The 27,940-nt window shown below is 37.5% G+C and overlaps 1 protein-coding gene across 4 annotated transcripts in view; it reads right to left on the bottom strand.

The window, feature by feature from the left end:
* Positions 1 to 27,940, bottom strand: part of LOC106652599 (fasciclin-3-like) — a 210,316-nt gene that overhangs the window by 38,944 nt on the left and 143,432 nt on the right. Inside the window, exon 1 of one of the 4 annotated variants that reach the window (XM_014371651.2) lies at positions 26,409 to 26,447. The exons of the other annotated variants lie outside the window; for them this stretch is intronic. The gene's annotated coding sequence lies outside the window, so the exon portion shown is untranslated. Of the gene's footprint in view, positions 1 to 26,408; positions 26,448 to 27,940 lie in introns of those variants that run through there. 4 annotated transcript variants of the gene reach the window in all.

Below are 27,940 nucleotides of genomic sequence, written 5' to 3'. Positions count from 1 at the left end.
TGAAGATTATGGAATAGAAGTCGGATAGTGCTTATAAGTAGGTAAGACGATTGTGGTACGGTTCGTACGAATAATACAGAAAATAGAGCATTCCACAGGAACAAAAGCACAGCGGAGCGTGGACGAATATGTTGCCGTTACCGCTAGTCTCGAGTGAACCTCTAGACACTTTTCGGCAAAGTTCTTCTGTGCATTCGCTCTTGGCTTACAAATAACCTGCAGAAACTTGATTTAACGTCTGAGATTAATTGCAAGAGCGTGTGTACTTACTCGTGGCAACGCCAGCGCGTTGTAAGCATGCCAATACCAATTGCATTGCCGCGCGTATTTTGGTAAAGAGCGATGAACTGTAAAGTTAATTTGGATCCTTATACGACTTTTGCATATAAAATATGACCAGATGATGAACTCGTTTGAAATAGTACGTAACATCACTATCAAACATCATCATTTCGAATTGGAATGTTCGGGTATTGACCGAAAAGTCGAGGAAAAAATATTCTTTTGAATTATTTAAAGCAAAGTCAGCTCACGTTCCAAACATTCATCGTCCACCAGCAGGGCACTAGGTATTCTTACCGTAGCATCTAACAAAATACGAGTTTCGTATGTGCACAAGTTTAAAACAACATCCACCTAGTGGCTTTATATAAACTAGCAGCAACTGCTGGAAGTAACAAACGATAAATTCTACAGTCAATTTTTAAAATATAGAATATATTTTCTGATTAACAGTATTTTCCACAAGTTGCAATTTAATTGTTTTGCAATCAAAGTCTTAGTATACATTTTACACTTCAATGACTGGATGATTCGAGAATGTATAAAGATTTGAAATCTGTTCGGTACTAATTAATTTGAGTTTTATTATCGGGGTAACAATTTTCTTTTAAAGCGATAAATTAAGTACAACTAATTTCAACTTGTCTACTAGCTAGCGCAGTTCGTTGCACGCGGACAATTCGTGTGAATATGACGTAACGAATAGTTGAAAGGAGAGATACATAATAGTCAAGGGGTATCGCCAGCAAATGGCCTCTCCGCGACATAAAACTTGACTGTCGGCGGACTTTGAGCACGGACGCGTGTATATATACTGCGGCTACTAACATATTACCGAGGTGTAGTGTCGAACAAATCGCTTAAAAATTTTACGAGCCTGTGGCGCAGCACAGTTCTACTTTGAAACCCTTTTTTTCCTCTTTCAAACTGATCGTTAAGCAGTGCACTGCTACCATTGATTCTCGTCCGCGCTTGATGTAATACTAATGTTCTTAGCCACTTACGACGCGCGTACTTTAACTGCAAGAGAATGAGGGGCCGCACTATATATAAGCTTCCAGGGAATATCGATGTGTTATCGGAAGGCTCTTAGTGCTTCAAAATTTATCGTCTCCAGCGAGAGAGCGCCACCGAAGTAGAAAAAAGTTTGAACGCGCATCCGCGCCTGATCGTCGTCGACGCCGACTTTGTCGAGGAAAAGGGTGGAAAACGGGTGCTACCAATACTGCCAGACGATTTTCCCAACTTTGCTAATTTAATGGTCTATTGAAAAAACAACTCGAGCTGGACCTCCTCGGAAGCGATACATCGCGATGGAAAAGGAGCTTCCCACTCTGCAGTGCTTGAAAAATCATTCGACTCCCAAAACTTTCGGCATTACTTTATAAGTCTTATTCGTGGAAGTATCTCATGTAAAAATGCAGTCACAAAATCGTTTGCTCGTAAATGCTTCATCCAAAATCAACTATTTTCGGGTTCATAGCATTTTTATGCCATTCAAAAAATAATATCTACCATCTAAAAAAAATTCTCCGTCCGATTTATATACTTCGTGCACATCAAAGCATTGCGTTCAAATTCCCAGGCAAAAGCAACGAAAACGCACAAAGACTGTTTACATAAACGCGCTTACGAAGTTGCTCGAAAAATTTTGGGTCGCGAGATAAATTCTCTGCCGGGCCATCGAGCTTGCCTGCAGTGCAGTTGAGAAGCAACTGGACTGGCACAAAAAGCTTTTTTACATGCCTCAGATGCTAAGCCCATCGTTGAATCATCTCGAGCACTTCTCTAGGAAAAAGAAGAGCTGGAAGCCTCAAGGTGTGGCGGATTAATTATGCATGACTGCATCATGAGCAAAAAAGCTTACTTTTTCCTTTATGATGCATAGTAGTTGTGACAACTTCCTCTTGAGGCCTTTCGATGTATCGGATATAGTGCACATTCCCACCGATTATCGAACTTTTGCTTAAGCGCCAACAAAACTCAAAATAGAGTTTGAGAAATTAATACTAGTAAGCTAACTGATGATTTATTTTTATTTGCGTAAGTTAGAAGTTTTTTAAAGAAAATTATGTTTATCGTGTTAATGAAATAAAGCTGACTTTATATTATGATGCAAGTTATATGAATTGAGATTGGAATCTATCCACTTTTAATAAAAATCAATTTATGCAAAATGCATTTGCAGATTTGACATCGGCAATATCACTAGAAAATTTGATAAATTTATAGTAATGACTGATAAAATTTTATGTGCTGAGTGTAATGAAGACTGCCAAAACATTATAATTCCAGAAATACATTCTTTCTACCATGAAATATTCAAAAGAATTTTCATTAGACAATACAAATTTATCATAAGGAATAAAAAAAAAGGAAATTTAACTTCATTTCACCTCCAGCGAGCAAAACGAGAGCACTCAGTGAGTGCTTGGTGGCATACTCTCTCGCTGATGTGTGTACTACGTGCATCAGGAAGATGAGTTGGGTACAAAAATATCGGCGGGCTGCGGCAGCCGCGTGGCAACAGTAACAAAGTTTCTGCATTTACTAGACGTGTTCTGGCTGTATACATGCGGGAGTGACAGAGCTCGCGTATGTATAAAACAAAGCCTTCGCTTTATACATATTGTATACATATGCCCCACAACCCACACATACACACGTATACCCATACCCAGGATTTAAACGGCGAAGATGCGGGGAAGAAAGGCTCGGATGTACGTGCACCCACACATGAAGATCACAAAAGTAAATTTCTACAGAAACCAAGAGGTAATTCAGGCTTTTTTAAATAGTTGGAAACCCTCGCGGGTGTCCCCATCAATGGCTACGCGGGTTCGTGAGCAACTCGGGGGTAACTTGCGGTGCTAATTTATGGTACGACTATTTCTTAGCAAACAAAAATGTGACTTCAGTTTCTTTTTCTTCTTTTTCGATTATCTTTGGGATTTCTATATGATGAGGTCACCGATGCGTCGTTTATTAAAAACAAATCGATTTTTTTCGACTTTTGATACATAAAAAAGTTGCCTAAAAAGAATCTAGAAGTACATTGATTGTATTCATAGTGAAAATATAGCTCAAACATAACTTGTTATTATGGAGAGTCACGTGATCTGAATTTAGAAAGTAAAGGCCAGTAGTAGTGTTTGCAATATGTTAACCTTCAATTAATCACCTATAACTGGACATGGAGTGTAAAAAATAATGTAACATACAACTGTGGGCTGAAGTGGAGGTCTGCATCTCGCTCGAAAAGTGGACGTCAGCCGTGAGAGCTCTTTCATTAGAGAAGTTGGTTTTGTTGTTACGACTACGACTCTGGAGAGACAGTCGGCGGGGCAGCAGTAGCATACACTCGTCTGCTCGCTCGCTCTCTCTCTCTCTCTTTCTCTTCCTCTCTTTACTTCATATAACAGCAGTATCTCTGTATGTGCTACTTAGAAGAAAACCACGTGAGCTTTCGAGGTTTCCACTCTCTCTCGAGCTGCGAGTTTGCCAACACCTCTGCTCTACGCACGGCAACAACGCACGCACCTAAGCGCATCCGAGTCTGTGTGTGCGCGTGTGGGTGCGTCTCTGTACAGAAGTCTCCACGTAAATGTGTAAAAGCGCGAGCTTTAATTCATGTGAGAGGGAGGTATTTCAGAAGCAGCACTGTAACAGTAACACAACAAACTTTCTCTATAATTCGACAGAGAAGCTGTTGTTCCCTCATTGTGGCAAATACAACGTACGCATTCCGGTGCGTCGCGTCTCGCATCGACATAGGGAGGCTAATCCGAGTATTCGAAATCATGCTTTCAGGCAAATTTTCTTATTTTTTAAAATTTGTAGCATCACGTTGAATTCGAAGCAAAAATTAAATGAGATTATCACTAATGAAAAGAATGAGGTAGGGTGAGAAGAAATCTCGCGACAGGGCAAAACTCATCGATATCAGAACGTGATGAAGAATCTCTTCCCAATAATAATTAAATCGAGTCTGAGAGAAGGAGGGTGATGATATATATAACGTTCGAGCTGCGAGGTGATGAACGAATCTTGCACTGCACACACGCAGCAGTCGTGTGTCTCTGGCGCGATGCAGCAATACGTACGTGAGTGTACGTGCGCGTGTACAGTGTAGGGGGACGCGAACGCGCGCGCTCGAAGACAATGACACATCATCCTATTTAACATTTAACGAAGCTCATTGCAAAAGCAATCAAAACTTGGATCGAACTCTTGCACTGGTCCAAGTACCTCGTCGTGCGCACGCAATTCACCCTTTGAATACTAACCCGAAACGCGCGCGCGTTGTGCCCGTACTTCATCCCCACTCTTCTTTCTTAAACCGTGATGAATGTATAGCAAAAGCACTCGTGTCTTGTGAGGTGGCTCCCTAATACTGCTTTAAAATGAACAAGTAAGCTGATTAATTGTTTTTCCCATCGCTCGTATTGATCTTCCAACGGTTAGCTAATAATGATTAATAATCGCCAGACTTCCGAGGGCATTTAATTGTCAATAAATTTTCTATTGTTAGAAATAAATTGCTTGCTATATTTATTGGTTATCTTCCATCGAGTTTAAAGTATCGAGGTGCGCAGATTCATTCGACTGCGTTAAAAAGTTCCACGCTCTTATTATTTTTAATACTTTCAGCTGTACGAAAATCATTGTCGGAATAGCCTCGGTGAGACTGTTGAAACATCGATTTTATGCCGGAGCAATTACTTTTTTTAATAAACTTGTCCCTAACGCAGTCGCTCGAGATAGTTAAATTTATAACCGAAAGTTCGCAAAGACTTATATATAACATAATTACAACGATACTTTAAACTTTGAAGAACCTTATAAATGTTTTACAGACTTCAAGAATTAAACGCTAATGAAAACGGATGAAACTCCTTTAATACGTTCAATACTTCAATTCAGTTTGGAATCGCGAATCTTGCGTAGGATCAACGAAGTACAAATTTTTTCATAATGCGAATGATCGTTCAAGTATACAATGAATAAAAAATTACGTTCATTGTGCTTTTACAATTTGAGGAAGCACTGCAATCATAATTCGTCGGTAGTTTATGGGTTTATGTATTGTAACGTCCTACGACGAATAGCCTACGCCAAGGCAACCCGCCAATTCCGCGCTCTGACTTAACGCGCCTGCACGCACCGATCCGGCCTACAAGGCGTATTGTGGAAATATTCAAACTAAACACATTTTAAAATCAAAAAAATTATATTTCGATGTCTTACTTGTACATAGCTTGTAACTTGTAGTTCGAGCGTATTATTCACGCGCCGAGCGACCGTTCCATCTATTTTTGGAGTTTATTACTTTTCACACCTTTCTCAGAAGCCATGTGTTCACCGATAAAACGGATTTCGACATCGAACAATCTCGATCTTTTTACATGTAGTTCTGATGAATAATGTTTTAGGCTATATCGCTTAAACAAACTACGCCTCGATGTAGCCATAATTATTATTAAATTCTATTTGTTAAGACGAGTAAATCAACACCAGACTCAACTACTTCCCTAGTTAACGAACCGACTCAAGAGCCGTCGGTTTATTACACTACGATGTGTTAATTATTAATTTAACTACGAAACAACCTAGTGTAAATCAATATTATCAATGGTTTTTAGTAATTAATGATCTACCTTTAGCGATTGTTTGTTATATTTAAGTTGCGTCAGAACTAATAATTATTATCGGTCATGCATTATAGAACTCTATGCTAACTAAACAATTACAACTATTTATTTAATCTAAGTTCAAGCAAAATAATTATCTTCCATTTTGTACATTGAAGCACAAATATATTTAGTTACAAACTCAAGTTACAATTAATATTCATTCGTACGATATTTATACAATTGTTAATCTTTACATAACTAAATATACGTGTGCTACAATTATATTATAACATTAATATTGATATCATGAATTAATTAACCATTTTTCTAAGTAACATTATAGCGGAATGTATGAACTATTATTTATAATCATTTTTGTAACTATTTTTGTAATTAATTATGTATTATGAGGTATCGTTGGAAAGGAAAACTTCCCTACAATCCTAATTTCCAACTCCCATATTTTTACTAACTACGGTTTTCCAGCCTCTCCAATTTAAACATTTAAATTCTCCAACACCTCCTACTTTTTCCATCCCACTCCAGCCAGGCCCGCAAATCGTATAAATACGGGGGCCCTGGAGAGTATAAGAAGCATTCGTCACCCAGCTTTCGCTCACCGAGCATTCGCTATCTAGCAGCATTCGCTCACTCTCTTGTCAGGCCTCGAACAAGTAACATCTTTGTTCGGCCTGTAACAAGTCATAACATTCGTAGCTATCGCTTTTGCCTAGAGCTAGCTACTCTCTCACTCTCTATATATCTACCTATCTACCTACCTACCTACCAACGCACCTCTTTTATTATTTTATTTACTTTCAATAAACATATCTTTTTAAACAATTTATTTGCTATTTTCTTTTATCGATAACTCTATTCAGCTGCTATCGACACATTGTCGTATGCGCAGAGTAGTTATCCTACACCGTGATTCTATTCAGGAGCTATCGGTTTATTGCCGTATGCCCAGAGTAATCACTCTACCTTCTCCAACAATTTTATTCAGCTGCTAGCAACATAAGTGTTGTATGCGCAGAGTAGTTGTTGTATCCCTACGTGATTCTATTCAGGAGCCATCGGTTTATTGCCGTATGCCCAGAGTAATCACTCTTCCTCCGACAGCAATTTTATTCAGCTGCTAACGACATATTGTCGTATGCGCAGAATAGTTACTGTACACCTTCGATGATTTTATTCAGGCGTTACCGGTTTATTGCCGTATACCCAGAATAGTCTTCTCCTCCGACTGCAATTTTATTCAGCTGCTATCGACTTCGGTCGTATGCGCAGAATAGTTGCAGTGCTTACCAGTGATTATATTCAGGTGCCATCGGTTCATTGCCGTATGCCTAGAATAGTCGCTTCCTCCGACAGCAATTTTATTCAGTCGCCATCGATTTCATATTGTATGCACAGAATAATTGTTGGCTTCCATCAATAATCACCAACAAGTTGCCAATGCACACTCTGTCATGACCTCAACACACATGACCATCATATTGATTCACACAACCCTCACCTTATAACCAAGATAACCCTCGAAAATGATCTAAGAGGCTAGTGGTTAGTGGGCATTGCCTAGACCAATAGACAAAGAGATCCAACGGCGTCATTACAGTATAGACACGTGTGCTCACGCGACGCGACTCAACAATATGATTTTTTAATGCAAATTGCCAAGCTCCATTTGAATAGCTATAGACGTTTGCCGCGTTTTGCTCAGCCTTATGCGACGCCAGAGCGTGAGTGGACTTGTAATTCACGAGCTCATATTTTTTACAGCTTCACATGAAATTATAATACAAACGCGTACACGCATCGCATTATGTAGCGAAAAACAATATGAATTTATAATTTCAGCGGAAGCCAAGCTCAAATATTTTTCGTTAGATAAATCAAGCCATTTATTTTTGTACACGCGTAAATTGTAAGGCGCGGAAATTTGTAATTTTAATCCGAGAATGATATTCGATGAATACGTATGTAAAAAATGCCGTATCAGCTGAAATATTGACTAGCTATCTAATTCGAGTACCTCCTCAATGAAAGAATGTCGGGAACACGATGTCCAATCGATGCTCTCGTACAAGCACGCGCATTTTTCGCACACGGCAGCTCGAGCAACGAGAACATGCGCCGTCAGTATTATTCCCGGCCCTTTTAAATGCCGCTTGAAAATCGTTATATACGTGTATAATGTAATACTTGAATGTACGTAAAATGTACTGCAACGAGGCGGCCGAAGAGTATGTACATTTTTCATTTGTGCCCAAGTTCAAAAAATGTAATTACGAGCTTTCGTTGCAATGACACGATCATGTCTTTTACCCACAGTTCTTCTAGTTACGACGTAAGTCGAGACTGATGTCTCTCATAGTTTGCCGAATAAAAATAATGAATAATGATCCTGGCGAGAACGAAATACATATACAAATTTGCACCGTCGCAGAGCTCTAACATATTAAACAGAGAGTCGCAAGTTACTAGCGGTGTAGCCGCTCTTATATCTGCTTGTCATTAAAAGGAAAGCATTGGTATTCATGTCTGAGCACACTCGGATATATACACGCACGGAAAATACACCCTATTCGCTTTGAATGCGCGTCTTTCGTATATACACAATTTTTTTTCTTCCACAGGCAGAGTCGTGCAATGACCTCGCGGTAATTCTAACCTTTGGGCTTTTTTCATACTTGACTTTTTCTCTCTCTCTCTCTATCTCTTGACCGTAGCAAGAAAAATAAAGAACCACAGAAACTATATGCAACGGGTGCCTTTGAACGATCATGCGAAATATTTCGCAACGATGCCTCGTTCAACTAACTAAAAGGGGTCCTTTTTGACATTAAAATTTAAAAATATACACGTAAAATGTTATTTGTTTGGAGCTGCATGTACACTAACTTTCAAAAATGTGTGTTGAGAAGGTTTATTCAATTTTAACGTTTTTTCACATTCTTAAGTGCGTTTATGATTTTCTAAGTATACACTTCAAAGCAAACGAACAATTAAAGTTAGGGTTCAATCATTTTTGAACGAAAATTACTGTCATGAAGTTTGAAGAAATAAAAACAAAAGGATCGTTAGCTAAGACGCTCGTGCAAAACTTTTCTAATTCTAATCGACTGGAAATTTGAAGTAAGCTCAAGTTTCTTTGATAGGCCTTAAATTATACGGTACTTACTGTTTACGTAAACTTATACAGTGACTAATGTTATTTCTCGAATGAACATACCTGGAACAAAATAATAAAACATATCATGAATGATGGACGTTAGGACACGGAGAATAGCGTTTAAAAGCACACTTTTAATGGCACTATTAACACTTTCAAGTGTCGTAGTTTGCAACTGCACGCACACACACATACCTTTGCACACTCACACACATACACACACACACAGAGTAAAAGTATTATAGCCAAGAGAGAACGACTCTTCTTTTATCTGTGCGCCGAGTTCTTGTAGAGTATACAACGCGTTTGTTACGACCACGGCTGTCATGCCAAGCGAATAATGTTTACTCGCATTACTTTCGCATTTTGAGCCATGATGAACTGGGTGATGCAATATTGTAATTTATTTTATGTTTTTTATAACATTGAGAAGTATAACTATGATTTTCTGAAAATCGATGTAAATGAAAATAGGGAATTTTCAAGAAGTCCATAGTTTATGAATACGCGGGAAATATACTACATAGAAATGAGATCATCGATCAGCTGCTAACGGGCACTCCAGTACAACCATTACTCATTCGATTGATGACGTTTAACGTCATTTGGAGCCGCGTTAATCATTGACAGGCGGAACGGTGAAATTGGATGGTGATGGAAAATAATCGGGTTTGATAAATGCTAAAATTATATAATGAAGATTTGCAAATAGATCAAAATTTTCGATTAACAAATTTTTCACGTCTTTAGACTTAATTAAGAAAAAAATTAACTAAAAAAAGTAGTAGTTTAAGTCATGATCGATAAAAAAGCGGCACGAGTCGATGTTTAGTCAGCCGCAAGCTCAAGAGTCAAGTTCGTATACAACGGAGATTTTTGTTTTTCTCATTTTTTTTTGCATGTAATAAGGATGAAAATGACATTTATTACAGACGATACTATAAAAATAATTTGTCAGAAAAATATGTACTTTTCAATTACCATATTAAAAAAAAATGGCGAAAAATTAATTCAATTCATGATACTAATAACTTTTCGGATTTTAATAAACCACATAGCATAGCAATGATAAAAATGGTAGTAATCCATCTTCAAATAGAGATGGTATAAACTAATTCCAAAATTCGAATAGACTCGGGCATGCAGTCATCGTTTTAATTTGTCCGAATTGTTAGCTCTGAAATACATTGACGTTTACCATTAAAACTCGGCACCGTATTCACATTCACGTATTTTCATCAAAATTGCGTATAATGACGTCGGAAAATTAAATACATGGGCGAGTACAAAGGCTCTAATTTATTCCCTAATGAAGTTTATATGTCGACTTACCCAGCGTGTAGCATGTACGATGATGCTGTTATTTTAATTCTTGCTCTTCCAATATAGAACCCAGTATAACGTCATTCAAATGTAAGGTAATTTTTTGACGAAATCCTATTTTGTTAAACATTCGATTTTCGTCCCTACAATTTTATTGAATATTTAAAAGTAAATAAGATAATAAATCTTTCAGATTTGGTCGTAAGCTTCTAACGATAAATGCTCGTAGTCAGAGGTATGAAATGTCATATATTGACAAAAGATACGGTTCTTTTCAACGGTTCACTGAACATAATGTTACTTTCTGAATGGTAAATTTTTATCTAAAAGGCAAAATGTGGATAGAATTTTTTTACTAAATAAATTCGTTTTCACGCTGTCCAACGTACTTCGTCACAAAGTGACAGTTCATCGAATCTCCTGTGAATGCCGAAGTCAACGAACTGTAATGCTCAATCGTAAAGAGATGCAAAAGTTACATGTGGATTTTCAAACACAAATTTTACGTAAATATCAGAATTATCGAGTGGAAACATCAACCCTAACCCTTTTTACACGATGGATTATTCGTAAATTTCAACTAGAAAATACTTCAATGAATATAAGAAGGTCAACAATATAAGAGTTTTATTGTTGACCTCGTAATAAAGAGATCAAAAAAGGTCAAGCAGCTCTATTACATTAATTTAAACATTTTCAAGAAGCTATTTTGTCTTTAGGCCAATAAGCCAAAAAATAAAAGTTAAATAGGCGTTAGAAGTGAGAGAAAGTAAAGTCTTGAGCTGCCCTATATAACTATGCTATATAAAGCTGCAGTATAAGAAAAGGAACAGTTTAGTTGCGGAAGGGCAACGGGAGTGAGTTTCTTGATCCGCGGCTTTTAACTTCCCGGAAATCACTTTCCTCCATTATTTTCCCGATGCTTTTTCCTAGGTGAGGTTTTTCGCTTAAATCACGTCCGTAATATATACATATATATACAGAGTATACGTTTGCGGCTTTGCTACAAACGTTTTTTGCGAGAAGCTTTTTTACATATATATACACGCATAGTATAGTGTAAGTGACTGCATATAGTTTGAAGTGATTCTCGCGCCAACGACAGCAATAGCATTTCATTGGTATTTGCATAATACAAAGCTTTTCGCGTTTGAGCGTCTCTTTGAAAATGTAGCGGAGCCTTATTATATAGCGTTTAATAAGCATGAAATAAAAATTAGTGTTTCTTTCTGTAGCAGCAACAATTTTTTCTCCAATACAATTAATTTTACAGATATTTTCATCGATATTGCTGATCAATAAAGAAACTGTAACGAATCAGGCCACGCAATAAATGATTCTCCTGAAAGAAGCAAATTCAATTCAGCGACTCATATGAACATATTATTTTCCATGTACTTTTCAACGCCTTTGAAAAGATTCAAAAACTTTTCAAACTGACTAGCATCGAAGTTTATAATAATCTATTCGGGTACTGCATCGAAAAAAGGTGTCTGACTGTTGATCGTTTTTGACGCATAAGAAAAAGAGTTTTCGCCTCGACGTCGCCTGCTGCATGCTTTTCGAATAGACACAGATAAAATAAAAAAATTCAAACTTCGCGCCAACAGCGACGCTTGATTTTCGATGAGTTTTCGAAACTTTTATATTACTCTCTATATTATATTTGAACCAATGCCTACTGGGAACTAGTGCACTGTGCAGACGGGATTATTGAAATAATGTTGTTCACTTCTTTTTATGATTGAATTGGTGAGTGTGCGTTGTTATAAAGTGACATATCATTTTTTTTCTCTAAATCTTCATTTTATCGATTTTATTGAATTCCAGTGCAAGGTAGAATTCGAGGTATACGAGTTATTTAATAGGATGATTTAATATGACAATTACCTCTACAATCAATTAAAGTTAATTCGAGTTGTTTTGAAGCATCCGATAATTGTTAACAAACATTTCAGTCAGTCAAAAGATAATTGTCTAAATCAAATGTAACTAATAAATGTAATATTATGCTATATAAAATAGAGCATCGGGTGAGCTTCTAATTGCTCGACATGGGTCAAATTTTCTGGTAATCCAAGGTGCCCTTCATCTTAACGAAGCCAACTACCTCACACCTTTCGCAGTATTTTCTCTCCGAGTTTCGTCGTCTAAGTCGTAAATATGTCAGGTCGAAAAAGTTGTAAAAGCGCACACGTGTGCGTTAGCCAACCTTCATTCCCTCTCAGTTCAGTCGGTCGTAGAGAACTGAACTTGCCAAAAACTTGTAGGACGAAAAAAGAATTCGGGGCGTGTCCAGTGTGGATAAACTTCAGACTTCGATTTCGTCACCCAGGACACCACTGCTATATAAGCTCGCTTCTTTTCTCTACCTTCAAGCGTATTATTTTTCCTTCCCTAGTGTATAGTTCTATCTTGAGAAGAAGAATGCGTGAGAGCTTTATTATGTTTTATAATGCAACATGCGGATTGAGCTCTTAAAACGATTTTTTGATTCTTTCGTCAAAGTGTCAAAACTTTTTGAAGCTTAGGTTATTTTTCCTTAGAGAGTTCATACATTATTACTTGAAAAAATTACACGAAAGCTCGAAAATTTCGAAAATAATCATAAATTGAGCTTTATACCCGTTTTAAGCCGTATAAATGTGCGGCTGAATTTCGGTAATACGTAGTTAATCAAAAAATTCTCATCATCACCGTAGTAAAACAGCCGCAAGCAGCGGAAAATGGCAGGGACTGATGGAATTTTGGTAACGCAATTATATTGACCGGACGAAATCCAATTAATTTTGATTGCCCAATCTTCACGCAAAAGCTCATTCGTCAGATGCGCAAAATTTCTAGGAAGAAAAAAAAAATGAAGGCATAATATAGAGCTTGTAAAAGAATTTTTCACAAAGAGTCGAGAAAAAGGGAGATATTGTTGTATCATTTATGATTTTTGCCGGCAGTAATGATCGTATACATATACGGTGCAGTAGGTGTATGTTAGCACTGCTCGTTACTTGCTCAGATCGAATCGTACGAGCGGAAGTTAACGTGGCTGCGGGCGATTTTATCCAATTGCAATATGTATTTTTTCCTGCATTTATATATTCTTCGAGTACGTAGCCTGCTTCAAATACATAGAATGAAAACGAAATTTGCCCTTTTTTCCATATTTATTTAAAATTGATATATCGATTGAGCACAAAAATCAGACTGTTGCCAAAAAATAACAATGCCAAGCGGAAAAGAATTACAACCGCAAGTGCAGGTATTCTGTATGAATGTTTTTAAACTGAAATTTACATTACTCTCAACAAAGTCGATGTTCATTTAATATTCAAGCGGGACTGGCTCGAAAAATTCATTGTCTTTGTGGCTAAAAACTGTCCAAAAATGTACGCGCCGGGACATAATTTATTTTTCATTCAGTAGCAGTTTTTATAATGAAAATATACTCATTGGGTGTCAGTGAGAACAAACAAAGAGCTTTGATAGTCAATCGATGAAATTTTACAGTTAGCTCGAAGCATAATCATGTACTTTGATGCAGTAATAGAGGTTCTGGTGAGCTGCTCGTAACAGGTAGTAGAGAGTTATTATTCGTTCCATTTTGGAATGTAACACCACTGCCGAGTTATAATACACCGCACCATCATTCAACGATTCATAAATCAAACGTCGTAACAAGAAAACCAGACTGATATGAACATGTGAATATATAAAGGTGTGCACGTTAGCGTACGCGAGAGGGGATGTAGGTGAAGCCGAATCACGCGCGCCTTGTTCTTGAGGAGTTCCAGAGCGTTTCAAACGCAAAAGCCTTTGAGTAATCATCATTGCCATATATAGGTACCCACGTAATATATGTCTCTGTTTATTCATCGACTACGATATTAAGCTTTGCCTCATATACAGATCCGTCTAGCCCAGATAATTGTCAAGATCATTTTATAAAGTTCAAAACGTCTTCTTAGATGTTGTAGAATATGAATTTAGATTTAATTTCGCTAACGTAAATAGAATTTATATTTCTTATAGAATTTTTATTACTTAAAAAAACTATCAATACAAAATGTGCTAATTTCAGCTACGCTTGAAATAAAATTACAGGGATAAAAATTAGAAGCAGAGAGAGGGACTAAATAATTACCGAGGATGAAAGTGTGATAGTGCGTCAACGAATAGTATAACAACGTAAAGCTCATTGAGAGTCAGGAAGCAAGTGGGAAACGGTGTCAAGCCAGTGCTTATAATCGAGTTACCGAGTGACGCGCCAGTGTTGCACACATTAATCACAACTATCAATGACAGCCCCGCGATTAATGACCATTTTCACCCGACTCTATTTTTGAATTGGATATTTTTTCAGTTTACTTGCTCATTCGAGATAAAAGCTGCCGCTCTTCGTCCCTTACGATTTTTGTCGCAACCTCTCTAAAGTCAGTTTGAAGATAGCTTAATAGCCGCGGATCGATCTTGGAAAAGAAACGACACTGCGTTCGTTTGATAGGTTTTATCGCGATAGACCGATATTGAGTTTTATTTTCACGAGACTGTAACTTTTCATTTAATGCGTCGAAAAGTAGCGGGGCTATAAGATCAATTGTTGATGATTTTTGGACCGATAGAGCATGAAACATCATGTTTTTTCCAATCATCATAAATTTCTAATCGTATAATGAATTATAAATCAAAAGCGTCATATCGGCTGATAGAAGGTAAAAAGGAACAATATAGCGATAGAATTTACGAGCGAAATATTTTCGCACAAAACACACAACACTCGCGCCACTGTGCGTTTGATGCAATAAATTCATAAATATATAACGGGCCACGTCATGACTCATAGATTCCGAAAGCAAAACAAAAAAAAACCTCCACGCATCGAACAAACAACGAAGCGAGGCATGAAAGGTCTTGGAAAATTTAGGAGCATACATCGACGTCCGTTGCATTGCTAGGTTTGACCTACTGAAACCACGAGTTCTCTTTCCTTTCAATGACACACTGCTGCGCGGCTATTGCAACCGGTGTACGTACGTACGATCGTTTGTTACGGCATTCCTCATACCGGAAAATTGTCGAACGAGAGAGGCAGACGCGAGCAAACCTCAACCGCAAACGTGGAATTTTGAAATCGCATCTACATTCGTTATGGACTTCGGGCTATTTTTGACTCCTACCTTGCGACTGCAGGTTATTTCTCGCCCTGCAAGTTGTCGCCTGCCACCCATGGGCTCGTATCTGCGCATTCACGTTTATTCATATAAATTCATACGCAAAAAGGCAATTGATTTGGGATAAATGTACGTAACGTATGGTTTGTTTCATGGCATCTCGTTATACTTTTCTGCACGCCAATCGGTGCGAGTGATAAATTAACTGTCGAAACCCAATAATGTCATAAGTTCTCTTTTAGTGACATAGTTTTGGCGCAGAAATAAAAATTGGAGCGGAATATTTAACGAGTATCGCTTAACATTGAGTTAGCCTAATAGTACGTGCATGTGGATGCATATGTATTTGGAAGTGGATTTATGCTAATGCACGCACTAATTGTACACGATATATACCGCTGTGACTGCTCTCTACCTCGTGAATTTGTCACCATATTAAAAATTTATGGTGCAACAAATGGAATACTCTTACATCTTAGAGAGAAAATCTTACTATGCTTTCTTTGAAATTATCTTTTATCTTTTGTTGATAGTTATTGTTTATGAGTTACAGCTTAAAAAATTTTAATTTTAATAACCCTTTCCTATTTCGAAAAAATTTAATTTTACAATATTATAACTGAGCTCTCCTAGTCCTTTGAAGAAATCGTGACAGTTTTTAAAAAATTAAAGTGTTTTTTTAGCTGAATTTTCAACAATGATACACGAAGCATAATACATTAGTTATTATTCAGGTATGTACTAAAAATAAGAAGGGAAAAAATTAAATCAAGTCAAATCGAAAAGTTACTAAATCGTTCTATTGTGCATAATGCATCGCGACACCTGAATCTGAGTATGATGAATCATGCGTCATGTTAAATCAAAAATAAGCATCAGCGGTATATTATACGCTGCAGTCAAGCTAACATGTGTTATCCGACTAGTTTATACTTCCACGAGAAATTACAAATTGCATGTTCTAATATGAAAACCAGCCACCACCGCCAGCGCCCATAAACCCGTTATCCAAACAAAATAACAATCGAGTTATGTAAAAAATTAAGTATGCTTTTATGAATGAAAATATAAATTTTACACTTACAATTAGAGTAGTGTTTTTGCTTTTTTAAATTGAAGTTATAGCAAGGGAAACGTAGCGGAATGGCAAACGATTTTATTACCTATGCATGTAGCACAGTCGTTGTTCACAAAATGACTGTTGACGCTGTACAGTTTAAGCGTGTGCTCCAAAAACCACGAACAAACACTTACACAAATTGCTTCAATATTCGTTATTTGAATATGCTCATTTGCTGTAATATTCATTTGAGCCTTTCAGAATCGAGGTATTGAAATTTGCTTCGCACACGCAATTCACTGAGTGATGAACAGCTATACTATAATAAAGGCCAATTTTGAAACCATACTTCAGTAAATTCCATGAAGAGAGGAGCTTTCATGATTGAATTGGTAAAAAATCATGCATCCGTTCAGAAGTATAAGCTGTGGTTGCGATCAAAATTTTTCAAAAGTCGAGAGAAAGGCATTGCGCAAACATGGAGTCCATAAGTTTTACTTAGCAAAAATCATAATTCAACTCGTAGGCGTTCATCGATGTGTCAAGGAAGATAAGAGAAAGAGAAAAGTAAATTACACCTATCTGCGCGTAAACATATCGATGCACATTCTTAGGACTTTCAGTTGTACGCAAAGTGTATAACGTATGCGAGTTCTTCAATGCATCCGCGTGGTTGCACTCCACGATAAAGAGTCAAAAGCCAACGCCATCCGCGATGTTTTGCAGCGGAGAGTGGCCATTTCAGCTCTCTCGCATATGCGCGCGAATAAAAGTTTGTCATCGTGCATTTACTCGAGCGCATGCACAAATCGCTTTAATATATGTAATGCATATTATAAATGACTTGTGTGAACTCTGGTGAATGAGATAAAGTTTCGTAATTATTGTTTGCGTTTATTTAATGGAGGTATAATACTGACCTGTGACAGCGCCTTGAATACACTGCCCTGATTGTATTATGATAATCCACAATTAATCGCCTGTCCATTTTAGTTTTGACGTTTATAAAAAAAGCTTCGATACATAACAAATAAAATTGCACAAATTAAAGTAACAATCTATTATCGATGCGATGAGTGCAGACAACAAAGCAAAATCAAAATAAACCTGACACGTATTTAATCTTCACGGTTTTGAGTGTGCGTTAAAAGCGCATTATTTCATTTGCGCTTTAAAGTAGCGAAAAATGTTGAAAATGAAGGATTTAAAAAAAGCTGCTGTAGAGCGTGGAAAATGAAAATAACCACGAGAATACGCATTAGAATCAGCAACTTGTATGACGAGAGCGCACTTTTGAGTCGTAGCTGGAGAGTAGCTACTGTATTTAACGGAGCAGCAGGTCAAAATATAAATTTTGATGCCATCACATTATAAGAACAGGGCTGGAAAGTCGTCAAGGTAGTAGAGAAAATGAAAAGCGGTGGATACGCGACCCGAAAGTCGAACGCGCACGAGACAGCCCACACGTATGAGCGTGTGTATATACCAGTCAAGCGAGAAGGGTGAAAATTCCATGGTACCATTTTAATCGAGAAGTTAATTCGGTCCGTACGTTGCGTGCATGCGTGCAGCTCGTTATTTTCTTGAACGTTTGATAAGACTGCTCGCTGCTAATGAGTTTCGTCTCATGTCGATGAAAATTGAATTTGGGGAGTTTTTGAAAAGCAAACAAATTTCAATTCCATGTCCAACTAAAAATCGTTCAACTGATAATTATTTTGATTCACATTTTACTCAATCTGAATGAGCAACAATAAAAGAACGTGGAGGAAGTGAGATATTTCTCCGTAAAAAAGGAAGCGTAATACAAGATCGGTTATGATAACCAATGGGAAAAGAAAACCTTGTTAACGAAGTAGGAAAATTCCAATTAAAATAATTAAAAGATACGTGAAGATGGGAACTGGAAGTTTGATGTAGCTCGTGTAGGTACAGCGTCAGTAGCAAGCAAGAAGAGATGGTTTGAAAACACTCGAGACAATATAAGATATAACTACACAGACTACACAGAACGTAGTACATCTAGGGACTAGGGAAGTTTTAGAGAAGCATAATTGGTGCCTGATCTGCTGCACAGCCTCTGGGCAAAACTGTATTATACTCGTTAAAGCTGACTGTTGAGCTTTTCTCTCCGATAAAGCCTATTACGCGCAAATACAGAAAGTATAGATACGTACACGCCTTGCGTTTTAATTATACATGAACCAGTGTTTCTTACAGAGCTCGCAAGGTGCATCGAGATATGGCTGCCGTGTCTCGCTCATCATGCAATTGTTGCAGCAAAGGGGGGTTTATCGTGATACACCCGTCAACGGGGCTGAGTTGGCGAAAATTTCTTCGTGGCATGTGTAAAGTACTCCTCGATTCACGTCTGTTCTGACTCGACCGCGCGCACTGTACGTTTGGTCGAAAAGTAAAAACTTTTTACGATAGTGTAGCCTATAGCTGTTACGAATTAAAAGCGTGTTTTGCCAAAGTAAACAGTTTGCCAGCGAGCGAAGGGGGTACAACATGTGTGTTAAAGTAGCAACTCGAGCGGCAGTGGGGCTTTTACGTGTCGGAGTAGCTCTCGCGGCTTTGCAATTAGCGCGTGCCTGCACCGACGCTGCTGCCGCCACTGCTGCTGCTGCTGCTGCTGCTTTCTTCCGCATGGCAGCTCTGAGTTTACACGGAATGGGCATTTATTAATTTTCCCAAAGCTTTTTTTCGACTTTTACGTGTATCTGCACTGGACTTTACCTTGATGAAATACTTTTTATTACTTTTTAATGCTTGTACTTTGCACGAACATTTATTTCATTTGAACGCGGTTATTACGCGAACGATTTGTAAGAATAAAACTATCTGAATACGAGCTTAATTGCACTTTATTTAAAAGTCGATGGGCTAATTATAGCTTCAGCAGCTTCGGGGAAGTGAGCATCAGATCTTACAGAAAGTTAAAGAGACCGCTCCCATTCGGTGGATTATAAGGTCATCTAATCGCTGTAGCTGGTTTAACCATGGAAGCAGAAATGAATCCTTTAATAACCAGAGGAGCATAAAAAAATTTGGAAGAGTGTAAATTCAAGCACGAATTGCAGTAGTATTCGACCTTTCCAAAGAATTTTATATTGAGTCCTGTTTATAAGAATAATAGTAAAACCACAGTTTGATATATTGTTTGTACAAAAAGTTTCAACACAGATGAAATTTCACCAATTCAATTGCACACAACTCCCTCTTTTTTGTACCAGAATAATCATCTACATTTATAGCATTGACTGCCTTTATTTTAGTGGTGTAATTAAATTATATTTTATATAGCCCATGTGCAAGCAGTTGCGTTAATAAGAAAATTGGATTAGCGAAGCGGTTTAATTGATAAGCACGTCAAAGGGCTCCAATCAATACTCGAAGAACAACAAATACCATGTCCGCGTTAACTCGAATATTGCAATGCGTCACTGACTCGCAAACACAGACACGAAAAGTAAAGTCAGCGCAAGGCGACGCGGAAGTAATTGGATTACTGTAGGCAAATTTTGGAATTGAGAAGTCTAATTTGGACCACACTCTTATGATTCTTTCGAAAAGTAGAAAAAAAGTATTTCACGAAATCAATTTTAAAAACAGCTAATGTGCAAAAAAAATAATTGACAAATATTGTTGTCTAGGCACCAAATAAATAACTAAAAGTGTAAATCTGTAATGGAACTTACATAAAATACTTCAGAAATGAGGTAAATAATACAAATATTTTCATTTCAATCTCTATTAACAAAATTAACTAGTTACCTGTACACTTTGCGTGAGTTAATTAATTTCTAATGATAGGAAATGATAGGAAGTAAAAATGGTGCATCATAGTCTTCGTATATAAAAGCGCGACAGACTTATTGTCAGCTTACAAAAATTTCTTAACCATCTTAATCAACTCATTTTGTATTTCGAGCTACACAATCATTAATAGTGAATTCGGACAAGAAAATTCTATAGTCAAGCCTGGACGCGACAGCATTTTACAGAGGTGCACATTGATGGTTTTTGTCATTACCAGACATTTCCAAACGACATTGGTATACCTCTCGCCGACTTGAGGCCAGCAGTACTTAGTAGTCCAAGGCGCGTCGATTAAATTGTATTTGCGAGCGCGTGTGTGTACGCTTATCCTCTGGAGAGGGTGTGCGTCTCGAGTGCGAAACAAATTCATTAAGCGTAATGTCTTCCATAGGTCTTGTTTTGTTTCCTTGGATGTGTGGGACGACAAAGTTAGCCCTACATGAAACGGGCTCATTTAATTAAGAGCTCAGAATGGGACGATATATACTTTTATATACTTGAAATACTCATATAGCCGTCCACAGTTTTGAAATCTAACTTTGTTTGAATTCTTAAATATCTATTGTAATATTTCCAATTATGCACTAAATGATTTTATTTTTATCATCAAATTTTTAAATTCAAAAATTATTAATTAGGCGTTGGTTTTCACTTTATTAAAAAACGAAAGGAATAACGCGATGATTTGAAATTTTATTCGATAAAAATAGAAATACATTCATTTTCACTATGCTAAATCTTTTTTCATTATTTAATCTGCATTTACGCTATCGTGATAAGATTTACTTAGAACTAAAAGCAATGGACTGTTGACTTTAATAACTTTATTACGAAATTAAGTGGGCTATTAGATCTTTCTGAAATTCTATTCAGGTACCCTCAAGAGACGTGCATCGTACTCTAATTGTGGCATAAAATAGCGTGTAAACTTTTATGAAACTTCATTGCGTTTATACGTAGCATCTGCGGTGATATTATAAATTTAATTTTATAATGACCAAAAGTAAAATGCGTGCATCCTGCTATTCAATGATACAAATGTCTCGAAGCCAAATTTATATATTCAGTCTCATCTGAATTATATTTTAATGAATAAAGCTAAAAGTATAACTCAATCTTTTATTAATCTTATTTTTTGTTAATTAATCAGGCTCCATACTTTTTACGCTGCCTTTCAGATTTGTTCAGCAGTTTGACGTCTCCCTTCTTTTGTCGCTATAACCGGCGTTCCATGTGCCCATAATCTTTTTCCAGACGTCCATCAGCGGACGAGAATTTGCCTTTACTTTTTTTGACCTGACCACTGCAACGACAAAGCCACCTATCCGTTCCGTTGCGGTCGGAGGCAAGCGACTATCGACCAAGGGAATACGAATTATCGAGGAAGTGCAGCTTACTTGTCAATGTGTTCTCAAAATCACGGATAAAAGTTAGCTTTTCAACAAGAGCGATAAATTTTATGAAAGGTTTTCAAAAATTTTGATCACCTCAATTGCGTAACTATCTTAGGTCAGCAAAAATGAAATGAAAGTGACAAGTAATGCACGAACTTTACATAAAAATGTAAGAATCATATTTTCTTTATGAAATTTTTATTATTGAGTTAAAACTAAAAAGTAAACTGAGATCAGTAATTGACTCATAGGTTAAAAATTCATTTACTTGAAATCAAACTGCATTGTTCGATTTTTATCATTTATGCAAGAACAGCAAGCAAGTAATCAGAATAATTAAAATTCAATAGCAACCAATAAATACGAATTCATTCATTGCAAAAAGTTAATTCCCGTATCGGATGCTATTGTTCGCCAGAGAAACGCGAAGATAGAATGAAAAAAGCATATAAAAGGTAGCTCGAGAGAAAAGAAAAGAGTGTACGGAAAAAAAGAAACTCGAGGCAGAGGAAAAAATGCAAGTTCGAAAGAGAGACAGGAAAAAATGAGCAGGTACGCCGAGAGAGTCCCTCTAGCGTTACAGAGGTTAATGGAATATGCCAGTGGACGTAATGGCTTTAACGAAAAAAAATTTCCCCAGTCCAATTCAGAGGCCACTCGTTAACATGGATTTCCAGAACTTTACGTTTCCTCATTGGCCTTTTTGCATCTAGATTTATGGAAAATAGAATAGCAGGCTCTCTGCGCTCGCTTTTGTGATATTTATTTCCGAGACAACAGAATGCGTGTTTCAAAGACTATTTATATGAACTAGGTTCAGATGTGTGCTATGTTACAACTGTCAAACAAGAAATTACATAAATTTGTAGTACTGTTTCTTCAACACTATCTAAAAATCACAAATGGATTGCAGTTACATATGTGCACTTTTTATGATTCAAATATATGATATATAAATACGAATTGAAAGTGATATAGGTTAGAGATAATGCATAATTTTGAATTCTTAGCTATTTAAATCAGTCTATTGGTAAGAAATCTTTGATCAATAAGTTGAAAAAGTCTTTGAACAATATATTATAATTTTGTAACTCGGTCCAATTAGGACAACTTATAAGTAAATAAATCCACATGGTTTTCATCATCGTGACTTTTTTTCATGCAATCATTAAAGTAACGAATCGCCATCAAAGTTCAACAAATTGGCCTGCTACAAAATTATAACGAGGCCAAAAAATGTCTGATAGTATCATGTCCGCGGAGGTATGTTTGCGCATTTATAATATTTTTCTAATATAAAAAGCGAGGAAAGCCTGCAGCAACGCAGTAAGCGCAGAAACCACGAGTCGACCGAATAAAAGGTGGCGATCGAGTTTCATTAAAAGAGAGAAACTGAGACGAGCTTTTAGAAATTCGCGTCTCTGAGGGAAAAGCTCTTGAATTTTTTTACTTCTACAAGCGCAGCGCGCGCCGAAAGAACTACTTGAACTGTTTCCACTTTGCATACTCGTGATGAGTGCCATCGTGTAGCTTTGCGCGAGAAAAATGAGAGGGAGAGGTAAAATGACGCACATGGCACGTGGACCAAAAGAAAAGGCTGCAGCCGTGCGCGCGCGTTGCAGGTCGAGAGTCCAACGCGGAAGCTCAAGGTACAGAAACGCTGTAAAGCCAAACGTAGACACGTATGAATAGGAAGATGATGAACGAGTGACAGGTGGCTGCACCAAGAGAGCCAGAAGGAATAGATAAAATGGGAATTTTTGACTTGGCATTATGATCTGCGTGACACATTTCTTTCTCGTTTTAAAAATATAGAATTCGATTTACTTCAAAATATTTTTTTGTTTATAACGTATATTAGTATGAAAAGCCTTCATAGGATCGGTTTTTCATTTGTTTGCAGTGATACGTGTATTTATACAACGTAAGCTACCCCGCGTAAAAATATTTATGTCATTTTGAAGTTTTCTAAAACTTGACAAAACCTATGTTCCGAGGAAGTTTTCACAAGTTTGTCACCGAGACACAGTCAAAGGGTCGAACAAAATTTTTCCAAGTTCTCTGGACGTTGCGAAAACTTGTCAAAAAAATTCCAAAAACTTAAAAAAACTTGCAAAAATGTGGCCCAAAAGTTTTGGCAAAGTTAACATAACTTTTTGCAAAGTTAACATAACTTTGCAAAACTTTAGCCACATTTTCTCAAATTTGTTCAAAATTTTCGGGAAATAGAAAAAAATTTATTTTCCGGACTCGCGCAAACACTAATATTAAAATTAATCCACGCACCCATTATTTCGTTAAAAAGCCTATTTTAGCTTTGATTGCACGCCCGAGGAATGTAAATCGCGCACGGTTATATCGACACATACACGAATTGCACACAAATTTAGTCGCGAACAGTCACACACGATTTTCGGAGTCGCTGTCACCGACATTCACACACACTACTGAGTCCCACAAAAAATTTAATGACTTTTAATAAAAAAAAATCTATCCACGCCGAACAGCATCTTCGACAAATCCGTGTTCATCTAGTTAACAGGAGGTTAGTTTACTAATATCAACAAAACAATGCGTGTACATGTCAAAACAAAAAAACAAAGCCAACGAACTAACCTCGTTTAAATTAGAGACACACGGATTTGTCGAAGATGCTGTTCGGCGTGGATAGATTTTTTTTTATTAAAAGTCATTAAATTTTTTGTGGGACTCAGTAGTGTGTGTGAATGTCGGTGACAGCGACTCCGAAAATCGTGTGTGACTGTTCGCGACTAAATTTGTGTGCAATTCGTGTATGTGTCGATATAACCGTGCGCGATTTACATTCCTCGGGCGTGCAATCAAAGCTAAAATAGGCTTTTTAACGAAATAATGGGTGCGTGGATTAATTTTAATATTAGTGTTTGCGCGAGTCCGGAAAATAAATTTTTTTCTATTTCCCGAAAATTTTGAACAAATTTGAGAAAATGTGGCTAAAGTTTTGCAAAGTTATGTTAACTTTGCAAAAAGTTATGTTAACTTTGCCAAAACTTTTGGGCCACATTTTTGCAAGTTTTTTTAAGTTTTTGGAATTTTTTTGACAAGTTTTCGCAACGTCCAGAGAACTTGGAAAAATTTTGTTCGACCCTTTGACTGTGTCTCGGTGACAAACTTGTGAAAACTTCCTCGGAACATAGGTTTTGTCAAGTTTTAGAAAACTTCAAAATGACATAAAAATTTTTACACGGGACATCAATAAACGTGAAGCAATCCTGTAATAAAGATGCGAGCTGTCAGCTTCGATTATCCATCGATAACAGTTTATATTGTTTTGTTTTCATATCCACCATTCGAGTAATTTTAAGCATAAAATTGAAGAAAAACAGAATTTCTAACGAACGAGCATTTGAGCAAAAAATCAACCGAGTTATGATCGAATGCACTACGTTTCCCGTATGCGCAGAAACGGCATTCTGAAAACAAGCGAATTGGGAGTCACTCATCTGAAAAGGACTTTTTCCCTCGTTTTTGTGTGTACTTGACGTTCGATCATATTTCCTGCATCGCACAGTCAACTTGTCATATTTTAAATAAATCACTTGTGCTTATATTGTCGTTTTGCTACATTTTAGTCGAGAACATGCAGCATCTGATTTAATTTTTTCTTTTTGAATCTCATATGAAAGAGACTTTAGCTTGATACACATTCGAGGCGGGAATGCGATCGTAGCCAGTATATAATTCGAAGCACGTGGCTCACGAGGTCAATAAGCGCAAGAATACACAATCTATCATTCATTCGCTTTGAGAAAAAGTATTCGCTTTGGCTCATATTCTCTGCGAGTTGCACGCGCAAAAATCAACAAGGCATAAATCAACATAATTAATAGCACAGAGTGAGACGCGATTTTCATCCTAGATAAGAAGAAAAGCTGAGCGTTAATTTATGCGGCAAGTAAACAAAGCACCTGCGCGCAAGGGCTGAAATCTATTAAAATCAACAATTCTCTTATAATAGTTGTTGTATTCCTACACGAGAGGCCTTTTATATATATATCCGTGCACTAATCTCCAAGACGATGACGGCGATGAGGAGTTTAGCTCGAGTGCAGCGCGGTGGCTTCTTATACGGCGCCCGGCTCACGCGATTCTGCTGCTGCTACTTTTCGTGGCGCATAAATCTTGGCAGCGGCGCTCGCGCACACCCCAAATATAATATAAGCTCGCGGAGGCACGACAATAGAGAAGTTCTAACAATACATGCGCGCGCATTGCAGCAGGACGCAATCGTATTTGGGTTGAAGATTCACAATAGAAGCTGCGAAGTATGATAATTATTGGTTGTATTTACCGGGAGTGCTACTGTCTTCCCATAGTTAATGCGAAAACTGACAGCAATTTAGCAGCGAATGGTAATATCGATTGTCACGAGAGGCTACAAATGTAATACCACGCAACCGATTTCATTTTGTAAACTAAGAGCGAGTTTAGTTGAACTACTCGGCGATGTTGGCATTCAAGCAGTGGAATATTTAGTTGATACAAGAGAAAAATTAATAGTTCATTCATAAATACCATACACATTCCTCACACATCGACGGAAAATATTTGATAGTGAACTCCTTTACCTGAAACATAAAATTATAAAAATCAGTATCGATTGAACTACGATGTTATTTATGTTTATTATAGTAGAACATTTTTAAGTTACCGAAGGTCGTTAGCAAATACATAAGGAGGCTACACAGCATATGAAAGGTCTTTCGTACGTAGGGTAAAAACTAGAAAGATAAGCTGTGCGGACGGATGGATGGAGATGGCTCAGTGGGTATTCCCACAAGAACATGTTTCCATCATTTTTTCACAATCCAACTGCATGGACATTCGATCATTGTGCACACAAAAACAGACGCGTGTGCAGTTGTTATTTCACGTATACATGATCGAATCCATCGAGAGAGAGAGAGAGATGCTGTACATAGATATATAATTCTGAGAAAAAAACGCGAGCAAGGATTTTCTCGCCGAAGAATTATGCTTGGAGGACCGTTATCGATGGAAATATTCGAGACAACAGATGCTCGGAATCAGCTGCTGCGCGCGCGCCTTGCCCTGCACAATATACACAATATATATATACATATGCTTCGCTATGTATAGCTCGGCAAAATCCTATCTATTACTTTTCCGAGACCGCGAGCGAGCGAGCTAGAGCGAGAGGAAGGGTGGGAGCCAAGGAGAGAGAGAGAAAATCTGTAAGAGCTGCAGAGTATTCAGGAGCTCTTCTGCATTCACGATAAGAGCCGAGCCAGCGAGACGGCTCGAAAATAGGCATGATTCATCGCCCGGCAGAGTTTTATATACATTTATATATACGAGGAAGAAAGCATCGCCCCGGATTGGCTAATGAGTAGATGTCTGCGAGACAACTATGAAAAAACTAAAAACAAATAAAGAAAAAATAGCTTTGCTAAAGCTACGTTATTTGAAAAAAAACCTAGGTTTCGAATTGAAATTATTATAATGCGTCGATTGTTTACTTCGAAACTGCCAGAAACATGGCGGCCATTGAGCGAACCCCGATATATCTAGCAATTATTATTCAAGCTTCGTTCTCTTTAATTAAAAATCTAAGAAAAAAAAAGATGCTGCTCAGAACGTAAGAAAACGAACGCAGGGGGTAAGGCGAGGATGGAAAAATCTTTGCGCGTGTATTCTTTCATTGAAATTTTTGCTCTTTTGCGGTGGTGGCGGCAGTTATAGAGCAACAATAAGAGTGCTCGAGGCAGCCGCAGCCACGGCATCATGCAAGTCTTGAAAACAAAAAACTTACGCCACGAAAAATCAGAGAAAAGAAAAGCGATACTCATTTAGCGAAGAAATAATGACCAGCTAGCGCGCGAGTGAGGTGTATATTATGAATATATACCCATCACAGAGGATCCAATTATAATGCCTGGTCCATTCCAGTATATATCATGAGTGAGTCGTAAGAGAAAAGGGGAGACGAGAGAGAAAAAAAGCAGAAAATAAGGACTCCGAGCTGCCGAGAGCGTACGGCAGTGCTGCAACCGCGACTGTACATGTCCCAATGAAGAGAGATGCGT

The sequence above is a fragment of the Trichogramma pretiosum genome, unplaced genomic scaffold, assembly GCF_000599845.2.
Source record: "Trichogramma pretiosum strain Unisexual culture from Peru unplaced genomic scaffold, Tpre_2.0 scaffold26, whole genome shotgun sequence".
Classification (NCBI taxonomy): Eukaryota; Metazoa; Arthropoda; class Insecta; order Hymenoptera; family Trichogrammatidae; genus Trichogramma; species Trichogramma pretiosum.
Note: the sequence above shows the minus strand (reverse complement) of the source record. Positions and strands in the feature narration are given on the sequence as shown.